Source organism: Bubalus kerabau, chromosome 20 (assembly GCF_029407905.1).
Source record: "Bubalus kerabau isolate K-KA32 ecotype Philippines breed swamp buffalo chromosome 20, PCC_UOA_SB_1v2, whole genome shotgun sequence".
Classification (NCBI taxonomy): Eukaryota; Metazoa; Chordata; class Mammalia; order Artiodactyla; family Bovidae; genus Bubalus; species Bubalus kerabau.
In genome coordinates, this window is record NC_073643.1 from 10,884,153 (window position 1) to 10,898,074 (window position 13,922).

Consider the following 13,922-nt stretch of genomic DNA (forward strand, 5'->3'; position numbering starts at 1 on the left):
AGCATCCCTTCCTTCAACAATTTTAGTAACCTCTTAGCTGTACTTTTTCATTTTCAATCTTATTGCTCCAATTTTTAATTTACTCATTTAGTGAATATTTATTAACCTTCTAGGTGCTTGCTTCCAGAAGTCTGTTTAAGATGTGTCTGATCACATAATTTCTCTGCTTGTTTCTTTCTTTCTTTATTTTATTTTATTTTTGTCTTTTTAGGCCATGCTATAAAGCATATGGGATCTTAGTTCCACAACAAGGAATTGAACCCATGCCCCCTGCATTGGAAGCACAGAGACTTAGCCCCTGGACCACCAGGAAAGTCCCTCTTCTTGATTCTTGGGACACAGTCCCAAGACTAGAATAGAGGGCTTCAGGCCCAACTGTTCATTCCATTCATGACTGTAAACATATCTTCATAACATAGCAAGAAGCTTTTCTACTTCAGCTACTCCATCCCATTTTACTCCACGATGTTTTCCTTTGTCTTCTGCTTTCCTGACCTTGATTTAATAAAAAATACAATTTTTATTGTATTTTAAAGCTCAGGCAAATTTTTAATTCCTTTTCATTTTTTCCATAGTATTATGTGTATAACTCTTCTAACACTTTTTTAAACTGTTCAAATTTTGCCTAATTTTAGAAATACTCATGAACATCTTCCCACCACAGAAGATTAAAGTAGCATGTAAGCCAGGGTATTCACCCAGATGGTGGGGCCACCATTAATGACACTGAAGTTCTGTAGGTCTCCACATGAATCATCTGGGTTCAACACAAACTCTCCTGCACCTGTTGTGTAGCAACGATGAAATTTCTCTTTGGCAAATGGAACCTTTGCCTTCTGCTGTGCTTATCAGTTCATCTGCATACGAAGACCAAAATGGCAAATGAATATTCTCAGATTATAATTTGGGGGACCATAAATATGTTTTGTGATGAAAATTTTCCTCTCTTAGCATCTACGAACTTAAATTAGCCAAAATCATGGTTTTATGGACAAGAAGCAAAAATTCTGTGACTTATTAGGTAGGTGAGTGGAATCTTCCTCTGTACCATGCTTATTGCTCAGTCGTGTCCAACTGTTTGCAACCCCACAGACTGTAGCCCGCCAGGCTCCTCTGTCCATGGAGATTCTCCAGGCAAGAATATTGGAGTGGGTTGCCAGGCCTTCCTCCAGGGGATCTTCCCAGCCCAGGGATTGAACCCAGGTCTCCCGCATTGCAGGCAGATTTTTTACCATCTGAGCCACCAGGGAAGTCCAAAAATACTGGAGTCGGTAGCCTATCCCTTCGCCAAAGGATCTTCCTGACCCAGGAATCGAACCAGGGTCTCCTGCATTGCAGGTGGATTCTTTACCAGTTAAGCTACTAGAAGTGAAGTGAAGTGAAAGTTGCTCAATCGTGTCCAACTCTTTGCGACTCCATAGACTGTAGTCTACCACACTCCTCCGTCCATGGGATTTTCCAGGCAAGGGTACTGGAGTGGGTTGCCATTTCCTTCTCCAGAGGATCTTCGTGACCCAGAGATTGAACCCAAGTCTCCCGCATTGAAGGCAGATGCTTTACCATCTGAACCACCAGGGACCCAGAAGCTACTAGAGAGGCCCCCAAATCCTCCTATCTCTACCCTAAATTCCTGGACTCATGTATTTTACACGGAAATGCCATCATATGTTGGCCACTGGTTTAAAGAGTATCTCACATTCTTTAAGGGCTTCCCTGAATAGCTCAACAGGTAAAGAATTTGCCTGCAATTCAGGAGACATAGGAGACTCAGTTTCAATCCCTGGGTCAGGAAGATACCCTGGAGGAAGATAATGGCAACCCACTCCGGTATTCTTGCCTGAAAAATCCCATGGACAAAGAATCTGGTGGGGTGTATATAGTCCAAAGGGTCACAAAGAGTTGGATATGACTGAGCGATTAAGCACACACACCCTTTAAACAGTATCCCAACCTATGTGGTTGTATCTCTCAACAGATAGCAGGACTCTTTCTTTAATAGGCCATGTCACCATTTTAGCAATCCAGTTGACTTTGAGTAATGGAACACGAAGAGACAAGTGAACTCAATAGGTGTTAAGCCCATCACCACAATTCAGTTCAGTCTCTCAGTCATGCCTGACTTTTTGTGACCCCATGAATCGCAGCATGCCAGGCCTCCCTGTCCATCACCAACTCCCAGAGTTTACCCAAGCTCATGTCCATAGAGTTGGTGATGCCATCCAGCCATCTCATCCTCTGTGGTCCCCTTCTCCTCCTGCCCCAATCCCTCCCAGCATCAGGATCTTTTCCAATGAGTCAACTCTTCGCATCAGGTGGCCAAAGTATTGGAGTTTCAGCTTCAGCATCAGTCCTTCCAATGAACACCCAGGACTTATCTCCTTTAGGATGGACTGGTTGGATCTCCTTGCAGTCCAAGGGACTCTCAAGAGTCTTCTCCAACACCACAGTTCAAAAGCATCAATTCTTCAGTGCTCAGCTTTCTTCACAGTCCAACACTCACATCCATCACTGGAAAAACCATAGCCTTGACTAGGTGGACCTTTGTTGGCAAAGTAATGTCTCTGCTTTTGAATATGCTATCTAGGTTGGTCATAACTTTCCTTCAAAGGAGCAAGCATCTTTTAACTTCATGGCTGCAATCACCATGTGCAGTGATTTTGGAGCCCCCCAAAATAGTCTGATACTGTTTCCACTGTTTTCCCATCTATTTCCCATGAAATGATGGGACCAGATGCCATGATCTTCGTTTTCTGAATGTTGAGCTTTAAGCCAACTTTTTCACTCTCCACTTTCACTTTCATCAAGAGGCTTTTTAGTTCCTCTTCACTTTCTGCCATAAGGGTGGTGTCATCTGCATATCTGAGCCCATCACCTACTTTCATGTAAAATGAAGTTCTCCACCATTGAAAAATAGTGTGTGAATAAGTCATTCTGTCAGTCTAAGATGACCTGATGGAAAAATCTAGGACAAGGAATACAAATTTGCATTCAGAAGATGTATCTATTTCTATAAGGACAGATTGCTTTTCTCCCTAGGATGGAAATTCTCCTGTGTATCAACGAGGTGGCTGGCTGGTCCCCTCTGCCCATCAATGTTGGGAATGATGCTCTATCGGTGCTTGGATTTGACCTCTGCTATGGGCTTCCCTGGTGGCTCAGTGGTAAAGAATCTGCCTGCCATTGCAGAAGAGCTGGGTTCAATCCCTGGGTCAGGAAGCTTCCCTAGAGAAGGAAATGGCAACCCACTCCAGTGTTCTTGCTTGAAGAATTCCATGGACAGAGGATCCTGCCGGGCTACAGTCCATGAGATTGCAAAGATTCAGACACAACTTAGTGACTAAAGAGCAGCAGCAGCAGCATTGGCAATTTGCACCCTCAGTAGGTACAGCAGTCAGATCAGCTATGGTGAGGGGATTTCATGTAGGTTTCATGCTACATGGAACCTCTGCCACTACTGAAGTGGCTGCTTTTCTCATGAGTCCAGTAGGAAAAACCTGGGATAGCTGAGGAAAGAGACTTGCTGTAAGCCCCAGGGTAAGTGCTGTTGGATAAGTCCTTTTTTCCACCTCGATATTGACAACCCCCATCACACTGAATGCAATCTGTTAGCATGTTCATGTTATACAAATATATTCTCATTCTCTTCCTATTCTGAAAGGAATATCCAAGTACTTCCTCCCTATACTTCCGAGGCATTCATTTTTCAGTTTTATTCGGTGACTATAGAAACTCAATCAGTTTTCCCTCCATTGATGTAGAATTGATCTGATTGTATAAGTAACAGCCTAGTAAGTTTCCCATCTGTTTCATTCCTAAGGACTCTGTGAAATTCATACATCCTGAAAGTCAAAATGCTTTGATCCATGCTCTGCCCCTGTGGATTGTTGCCATAATTGCACCTACCTAGTTAGGGATGATTAAGTGCCACCATGGGGCATCTGCCACTCCAGGGTCATAGTTTTCTCACTAAAATAGAAAGCCCAAATTCATAACGTTGAAATTGAAGCCCCAATCCCCCCTGTATCTTCAGAGTAAAGAGACTATGGTAGATAATCAATAATAACAGAGGTTTTTAAGAATGCTGATGCCTCTTCATCAAAGTTTTTTTTTTTTTTTATTGATTTAGTGAAAAGTTTCATCTGAGCTCCCCTGAGGTGTAGAGTCTATTTCAGCATTCCCATATCCTTCCATCTTTAAGATTCTTTCCCTATGGTATGCCAGAGAAGTTGTGGAATTTCAATCTTGTTGAATTTAGTACACTACCGAACTCAAGCTTCAATATACCAACTAAGAAACTTTTAAATCCACCCCCTATATTTTGAGCTCTTTTGTCTAAAACCCTCAGAATCTCATTTCCACCAGTATTCTCCACATTCCTCCTAAACTCGAATGTTAAGTGTCTCCCTGGTTCAGCAGGGATTTAAGTCACCTTATATGACATATATGTCAAGGGACCATGGAGAGTAGTACACTTTAGCTTAGAGGTGAATCAGTATCTTCTTGTGAAGAACTTGGCCCTGGAAAAGGTCACTGAATGTCTTCATGTGGCTGGATTCCTCCTATAACAGAAAGGAGTGGCTTTTGCTGAGAAAGGAAGTTTTGCAGGTCAACGTTCTCAGTTTCATCCATGTCTGTTGAAATGTTTCCATCCTAAATATCAGTGAAAGTAAAAGTCACTCAGTCGTGTCTGACTTTTTGTGACCCCCATGGACTGTAGCCCACCAGACTCCTTTGTCCATGGAATTCTCCAGGTAAGAATACCGGAGTGGGTAGCCATTCCCTTCACCAGGGGAATCTTCTTGACCCAAAGATTGAACTCGGGTCTTCTGCATTGCAGGCAGATTCTTTACCATCTGAGCCACCAAGGTAAACCACAATGGTAGACACCCAAACAGGGACTTGAACCTTGGACCTTCAGATTAAAAGTCTGATGCTCTACTGACTGAGCTATCTGGGCAAGGTGAAAGTGTTAGTGGCTCAGTCATGTCCAACCCTTTGCATCTCTGTAGACTCGAGCTTGCCAGGCTTCTCTTTCCTGATCCCATTTATTCCTAAATAGGTGACCTTAACTTTAGCATAGATAACTGACAAAGGCAGTGAAAATGTGTTGATGGATGGATGGATAGATAGATGCACCTATAGAAATCTCTCTCTCTCTCCTGCATGTATTGAAATGAGTTGCCAGTCCAGGTTCGATGCACGATACTGGATGCTAGGGGCTGGTGCACTGGGACGACCCAGAGGGATGGAATGGGAAGGGAGGAGGGAGGAGGGTTCAGGATGGGGAACACATGTATACCTGTGGCGGATTCATTTTGATATTTGGCAAAACTAATACAGTTATGTAAAGTTTAAAAATAAAATAAAATTTAAAAAAAAAAGAAAGAAAGATAAAGAGAAGTTCTGAAGATAATGTATAATATATTACTGTCAACATAATCATTTCTTAGGGAAAGAAGTAGAATGGTATTTTGGATGAGAATAAATAATAAAAATAAAATTGGGAAGGAAAGCCTTTGTGAAAAGTGAAAGATGGGGGTAAGAAGTGGTTTGTGTTAATAGGGTAATGATTTTTTCATAAGTTAATAACTTTTTAAAAATTATTTTGGCTTTTAAGGTATCCTGTTTCCCTTTACCCTTTTGTCAACTTGTGAGATGTTAGTTCCCCAACCAGGCATTGAACCCTACCCCTACAGTGGAATTGCGGGGTCCTAACCACAGCCAGGGAAGTCCCTCCATTCTGAAGGAGATCAGCCCTGGGATTTCTTTGGAAGGAATGATGCTAAAGCTGAAACTCCAGTACTTTGGCCACCTCATGCGAAGAGTTGACTCATTGGAAAAGACTCTGATGCTGGGAGGGATTGGGGGCAAGAGGAGAAAGGGACGACAGAGGATGAGATGGCTGGATGGCATCACTGACTCGATGGACGTGAGTCTGGGTGAACTCCAGGAGTTGATGATGGACAGGGAGGCCTGGCGTGCTGCAATTCATGGGGTCGCAAAGAGTCGGACACGACTGAGCGACTGATCTGATCTGATCTGATCTGATATATGTTATATGTCCCTTTTTTTATTCCCAAAAGAGATCTTTTAGTTGGTTATAAATATGGATTTTTATTGTGTATCCACATTACAAACACGTCTGCACATCTGTCACATGGCAAACTCTTATGGTAATTTCTGCAGTTCATGTGGTGTGTGTGAAATCTCTTCTGTCACCATTTTACTTTTTGACTTTTAGATGTTGCATCTTGAAATACTTTTCTATCATCAAGTTACATGTGCATAAAATATTTTAATACTGCCATATTTATTCTTATGGTGTTACTTTTCTTGGTACCAGACCCTTCATATCCCTTCCTCCCTCTCTGACTTTCTCTCCCTCTTTTTCTCCCTCCCCCTTTCTCTATCCCTATTGCTCTATCTTTTTTTGCCTTTAAACAAGTACTGTAACTTTGTGTCAGCAATACTTACTGACTTTCGCATATTTCCAACAAAAATTTGAGATTTCACTTACATCAGAAGTGAAATCTCTACAAACTAATGGGTCTAATTCTGAACTCTATTCTGTTCTATTGATCTATTTTTTCACTAATAGTAGATTAGCTGAATTATTATGCCATCCTAGTATGTTTAAAATCTGAAAGGACTACCCTGTCTCTCATAATTTTATCATAATAAGGGCTATTTTTTATTTCCTAGATTATTTCCTAGATAAAATCATCCACATTTTTACTGCATAACATTTGACTTTCCTTTCATTTAGCTCTTTCCTTGTGTCCTTCACTGAAGTATCCTAGTTTTTATGATAGACCCTTTACATTTATAGGTAAGGCTTTTCTGATTTGGTCAAGTTTTTAGTTTTACTGCAAATGGCTCATTTGTCTGGTTGCTTTTTCCAGTATGGCTGTTGTCCTAGAAAGGACTTTACGACGATGTTTTGTTTTCACTTACTTCCTTGAACTTTTGTTTTTTTCAATGTAGAACATATGTTAATTGAAATAAGTGATAGAGTGCTTTTTTCTGCTCCACTGTTCATATACTATTTATCTTTTCATGATTTATATATGTACGTATTTATTTTTAGCTGTGCTACGTCTTCATTTCTGCACACAGGCTTTCTCTAGTTGTGGCAAATGGGGGCTGCTCTCTAGTTGCAGTGTGCAGGCTTCTCATTGCATTGCTTTCTCATTGTGGTGCTTCTCTTGTAGCAGAGCACAGGCTCTAGGCACACTAGCTTCAGTAGCTGTGGCTCACAGCCTTAGTTGCTCCACAGTGTGGGCTCTTCCTAGACCAGGGACTGAACCTGTGTCCACTGCATTGCAAGGCAGATTCTTAAACACTGGGCCACCAAGTAAGCCCCTACACTATTTATCTTGTCATCTATTTATTACACTGGGCATAGCTCAGTTGGTAAAGAATCCACCTGCAATGCAGGAGACCACAGTTCAATTCTGGATCTGGAAGATCCACCGGACAAGGGATAGGCTACTCACTCCAGTATTCTTAGTCTTCCCTTGTGGCTCAGATGGTAAAGAATCCACCTACAATACAGGAGACCTGGGTTCAATCCCTGGGTTGGGAAGATCCCCTGGAGAAGGGGAAGGCTACCCACTCCAGTATTCTGGGCTGGAGAATTCCATGGACTATAGTCCAAGGAGTCCCAAAGAGTCGGACATGACTGAGCGACTTTCACTATTTATTACACACTCCATTGCCATGTTTAAAAAATATATCCATTGCCATGTTTAAAAAATATATTTGTGGTAGGTCTTTCCTTTCTCCCTCTTCATTTGATTTTGGTCAGAATAAATAAAATATTATAAAATTTTATTTCACTAGGTTTCTAGTAGAAAATCTTTGTAGTATTAAGATATATAATTTGCTTCTATTTTTAGCTAATGTAATAAATTTTATCTACAAACGTTGAATGTTTTACTGCTTTTGGCATCTGATTGAATCACATCCTTTAATCTTGAAACTCTCAGAGTATTAGAATAGCTTAATATTTGCTGAAATTAAACTACCTCTGCCTTCCTAGAATAAAGCCTGCTTGGTGTGGTAATCTCTTAATACACTTATAGATTTATTGATTAGCAGTCTATTTAGATTTTTAATTCTGTTTCTATCAGTGTCTTGCTTATACATTTGAGTTTTTGTACTGCCAGTATATATTGATTTGGCATCAGGTTATGATAAACATAAAGAACAAAATTAGAGGAGATTTTCATCATCTTCTATGACGTGCAACACTTTATAAAAGTTGAAGTATTATATGTTTGGGCATGCAGTTGGAAAAAAATGCATAATGTGTTATATTCAATGCAGGTTGAGCTTTGACATGGACGGATTATCGTAAAAGAAAAATACTTGATGTTATTATTATCTTCCATATTAGAGTTAAGGATAGTGGGAACCAGGAAGGCTATACTACTTTTGCATAATGTCCTTGTTGGTGCATGAAGTAACAATTATGTTGCTGTAACTTCCCCGGTGGTCCAGTAGTTAGGACATTAACTTCCACTGCAGTGGGCATGGGTTCCATCCCCGATCGAGAACTAAGATCCCGCATGCCATGCCTCATGGGCAAAAATAGAAGAAACAAAGAAATTTGCGTTGGTGCCTGAAGCAATCTTGATTCCAATTTATAACTATCCAAAAGAGTAAGATCCTGTATGCTAAATGGTACAGCAAAAAATAGAAAAAAAGAACTGTGCAGAATAATAATATATAAGGAATATGTTTATTACATGTAGAGAGATTAAAAACTATGTCTAGTGTGGTTTTTTGTTTCTGGAGAAATGGCAGAATTAATTATGGCACGGTTCCAAACTAGTTGTAGAGTTGTATACATATGAGAAATACGATCCTAACTTAACAATGAGGAAGGCCCTATGCATATTGGCATATGATGATATAAGTTTGGAAAAACTAATAAACGGGCATACACCAGCTTATTACCATTAGGTACAGGCAGAAGAGCCCATATGGGTGGAGGGGGGAGGTTAAACCCTCTTACAAAAAAATTAAAATAAGATCTCATACTCATAAGTAATTATAAATTACTTATAACTTGGCAGTATCATACAGAATAGTGTCACTCACCTAAAAATTGCCCATGTTCCCTCCTATTCATTTCCCCCCTATTCCCACCTCAAGTCTTAATAAGCACTCATTTTTTAATTGTCTCATATTTTTACCTTTTCCAGAATGTCATTTAGTTGGAATCTTCCCAACACAGGGATTGAACCTGTGTCTCTTATGTCTCCTGAATTGGCAGGCGGGTTCTTTACCACCAGCACCATCTGGGAAGCCCTTTTAATAGTCTCATATATTTACCTTTTCCAGAAATGTCATTTAGTTGGAATCATACAGTATGTAGAATTTTCAGAGCTGAAATTCATGTTTCAGACCTTTGATTCATGTACTCACTTAAACCTGTTCACTCACCTAGCATTACACATTGATGTTTCTTCTGTGTCTTTTCATGTCTTGGTACTGAGTTTCTTATTATTGCCAGATAATATCCCATTGGATTGGTGTTTCACTGTTTATTGATTCAGCTATAGAAGACATCTTGGCTACTTCCAATTTTTAGCAATTATAAATAAAGCTTCTCTAAAAATTCATATATAGGTTTGTGAACCAAGGGATAAAATACTCCTAGAGAGAGAAGTCTGGGAGCGTCTGCACCATAACTGGGTCCCCTGCCTTCATTTTATCCTGCTTCAGTGTAGCCAGTGTGATCCTTCAAAGGTAATATCTGCAGATACACTACCAAGTAGAATTCTAAATACAGAAAGGATTCCTAAAATTCTGTAACAAAAGACCAGCAAACCGATATAAAATATCACAAGAAGGTTTTAATAAACACCTTAAAAAAACCAAAAGGATTACTCAAATAGTCAAAAATAGAAAAAAGGTGCTCAATTTTAATTTTTAAAAGGAAGACTTTAAATAAAAATGAGAAGATACTATCACATATCTAGCAGAAAGTCTAAAATGAAAAACATTGACAACACCAAGAATTTATGAGGAAATGGAACATTAGAACCCTTATGTACTACTAGCAGGATTAAAAAATATGTCCACCTACTTTATCAGATGTTTTGGCGATATCTATTAAATTTGGACACAATCAAACCCTGTGAGACAGTGTCTCCACATCCTCATCTATCCCTAGGAAATTTTATGTTCTGTGTATGCATCAAAATATCTATGAAAGAATACTGATAGCAGCAAAATAATACACTGACATGCATTTATTCTATAGAATACTATTCAACAACGAGAAGGAATGGGCCAGTCAGATACAATAGCATGGATGGACGTGTTCACTGTAATATTAAGCAAATGAATCTACAAACAAAATAATATATTTGCTCTATTTCCATTGTTTGGCTGTTCAAGAACAGGCAAAACTCATTTATGGGGTACTGATGGGAGACAGGAGGCACAAAGTACAAATTGGAAGGAATATGGAGGAGGCTTCTGGGGTACCAGTCATGTTCTTGTTCTTGTTTGAGGTGATGGTTTACTGCTGTGTTCATTTTTTGATAATTTATCAAGCTTTACAGTTATGATTTCATGTAATTTCCTGTAGATAGATATGGATGGATGGATGAATGGATAGATGGATAGATAGATGGTTACATGGATAGAAGCCATTGGTATGGTCAGGCCCCTCCAAGTGGCTGTTCTCTTGCTCTCTGTAAACCCGCTGCCTGACAAGCACCCTCTTTACCCCTCCCTCCCCACCTGACTGACCCTCTTACATCCCAGCTAAGTGATTGTTTTTATCAAGGGGGAGATGACGGGCATGTTCCTCTGTTGGTTTCCCTGGTAACCAGTGAGCCAACCTGAAGTGTTCATAATTCCCCTTATAACTGGTGACCTTCCCCAGCCCCAGAGAGACTGTCACCCTGTCCTGCTCCTTGCTGCACACTGTGGGGTGTTGCTCTAGCACCTTGCTTCAGACATATAAGATCCCCCTTCCATTAAACCACTGAGGTCTCTGTTGCTGACTCCAGGCTCTTTCTTCTGGCTTGAAGCTGGGAAAATCCAGGGCTTGTAGGCCTGCAGGGTACAGCCCAACAGCATTAAAAATACAAAATAATAAATTAGAAGAGGGTGGTCACAGGGAGGTGTGCATGAATTAGAGGTGGTAGACATTATTGCAATATCAACCACATAGTTCCCTTGCTTTGTTTCATGGATAATAAATTAAGATCTCAAATTCTACACCATTTGGAAGATATAGTTGCACAATGCTTTGGCTACCTCTTTTCACCCCTGTCCTGGTTTGTTGCTCAGTCCCTGTACAGCTTTAAAAATCTTATATTTCCTTTATAGCAGACTCTTAATTCATTGAGGAAAAGGATATTAATTTAGCACATAATAAGTTTAGCATGAAGTAAATGAATAAATAGATGAATAAACAGATAAGCAGATAAGAAGCTAGTTGGTAGTCAATTTTCTTAAAGGGGTTTCTGTATGGTGAAAAGACAAATACATTATCACTCAGTTTGTAGAGCACCTGTGTAGTAAAGAATTAACCTTATTTCCCCCCATTTCTGGTTTTTGTCCTTGGCTCCTGGGAAGTCATGTTTAGATTTGTGCAATGTCCTACCTGATAAAAGGGGGCCTTGGGCCACTGGCAGCCAACTGTTTATGGTGGAATCTGCTCTGCTTCTGGAAGAGTTGGAGACTTAGCCACATGGAAGGTTAACCAAGTTTACATGGTCAAGCTCCAGTAAAAATTCTGAATATTAAGATGAGAGTGAACTCCCTGGTCAACAATGCCCCATGTATGCTGATCCATATCTTCACTGGGAGGAATCATTGCTGTCTGTAACTCATGGAAAAGGGATAACTGAAATAACTGGAGAATTGGAAGATCCATATTTGGAATGTCCCTGGACTCTGTCCTAGGCACTTTTCCTCCTGGCTGAATTTTTTTTTTTTTTTTTTTTTTTTTTTTTTTTTTTTTTTGCTGTACTGTGGGGCTTGAGGGATCTTAGTTCCCTGACCAGGAATCAAACCTGTGCCCCTGCAGTGGACGCACAGAGTCCCCACCCCTGGACTGCCAGGGAATCCCCTCTTGACTGGTTTTAATCTATATCCTTTCAATGAGGCAAAGCATAACTGTCAGTATAACAGCTTTCAATGTGTTTTTCAAGTCCTTCAGTTCAGTTTAGTCACTCAGTCATGTCTGACTCTTTGCGACCCCATGAATTGCAGCACGCCAGGCCTCCCTGTCTATCACCAACTCCCGGAGTTCACTCAAACTCATATCCATTGAGTCAGTGATGCCATCCAGCCATCTCATCCTCTGTTGTCCCCTTCTCCTCCTGCCCCCAATCCCTCCCAGCATCAGAGTCTTTTCCAATGAGTCAACTCTTCACATGAGGTAGCCAAAGTATTGGAGTTTCAGCTTTAGCATCAGTCCTTCCAAAGAACACCCAGGGCTGATCTCCTTTAGAATGGATTGGTTGGATCTCCTTGCAGTCCGTAGCAAACCATCTAATGTGAGGGTGGTCTTGGGGACCTCTGAATTCTACAGTGGGTGATGGTGATTTTTTTGGACTATACCCTACATTTACAGTTACCTATCTTAAGTTGAAGCACTATTTTCCCAACAAAGATAGTCAACAATTCCCAAACTCTTTTCTAAAGGACGTATTTCCTGTAATCTGCTAATAAATGTACTTTGAAAATAAAGATCTATGTCCAAGTTAAGCCTTAAAGGCATAGCAGAGAGACAAAGTCCCTGCTGTCACAGAAATTATATTGTAGTGAGATTGACAAGAATATAGAACATCAGAGAGGGTTACAAATGCTATAAACTTAATAAAACAGGATGATATGAAAAGATCAACTGCTCCTGGCTCTGATAGGAAAGAGCATTTAGAAAGAGGAGTCAGGAAATGTGTGTCTGAAGATCTGATATTCTTCTTGCAATCTGAAGACAGGGACAAGCCATGCTGAGATTTCAGGAGGCAAGAGATTTCAGGAGGAAATGTTGCTGAAAGGTCACTATGGCTGGAGTCTAATGACAGGGGGGTAGAGTTCAGGGGGCCAGGTCAGAGATGTGAAGAGGGACCTGATCATTCGGGAAAGTAGTTCTCAGAGTGTGGGCCCGTGTCATCAGAATCACCAGGGAGCTTCCCAGAAATGCAAATTCCCAGTCTGATATGGACCCAACAGGTGAGATACTCTGGTCATGCAGCCCAACTGAGGTAGGTTCTTGAAGTGCTAGTAAATATATAGTTTTATCTGAAATACAAGCAGTAGAACCACTGGATGGCTTTATGGATTCAATTTGTATCTTTAAATGGCACTATTGGCTGTGTGATAGCAGGGAGCCTGGACAGAAGTGGGGAAATCAGTGTTGGGGTTGCTGCCACCATCCGGGTGAAATAGATACGAGGTAAAGTGCTGCTAGAAAATAGTGAAGGGGTATGGGATATAGTTTTGTGATTAAATAAAATTGACTAGCCATTATTTATTTGGCTGCACCAGGACTTACTTGCATTACATGGGATCTAGTTCCCTGACCAGGGATTGAACTCGGGCCCCATGCATTGGGAGTTGGAGTCTTAGCCAATGGACCACCAAGGAGGTCCCCTGATTAGCCTTTAAGTGAAGGACTTATCAGAGCTTCTTTAACCCTCAGTGCAGTGCGAATCTCTAAAAGAATAGTGTAACATGGGATTGCTCACCATTGTATTCCATCGTGGGACTGTTTTTCTTCTACACCATGATACATTTATAGAAAATCTCCTAAGATGCTAGCATCCATGGAAAAAAAACAAAGCATTTGGGAAACAATGCATTAGAGGTAAGAGAGAAAGAAGTTAAATACCTTTTAACTAAGTAAGTCAGAGCTATATAAATTATTTTAAAAACAAATGTAGTTTTCA

General features: G+C 40.4%; 1 long non-coding RNA gene and 1 other non-coding gene across 2 annotated transcripts in view; one reads left to right on the forward strand and one right to left on the reverse strand.

Annotated features, from left to right (window-relative positions):
- LOC129634750 (uncharacterized) overlaps positions 1–13,922 on the forward strand; it is a 307,884-nt gene that overhangs the window by 24,095 nt on the left and 269,867 nt on the right. The gene's annotated exons all lie outside the window — the stretch shown is intronic.
- TRNAK-UUU (transfer RNA lysine (anticodon UUU)) lies at positions 4,885–4,957 on the reverse strand. Its single transcript has one exon. It is a non-coding gene; the product is annotated as a tRNA-Lys (tRNA).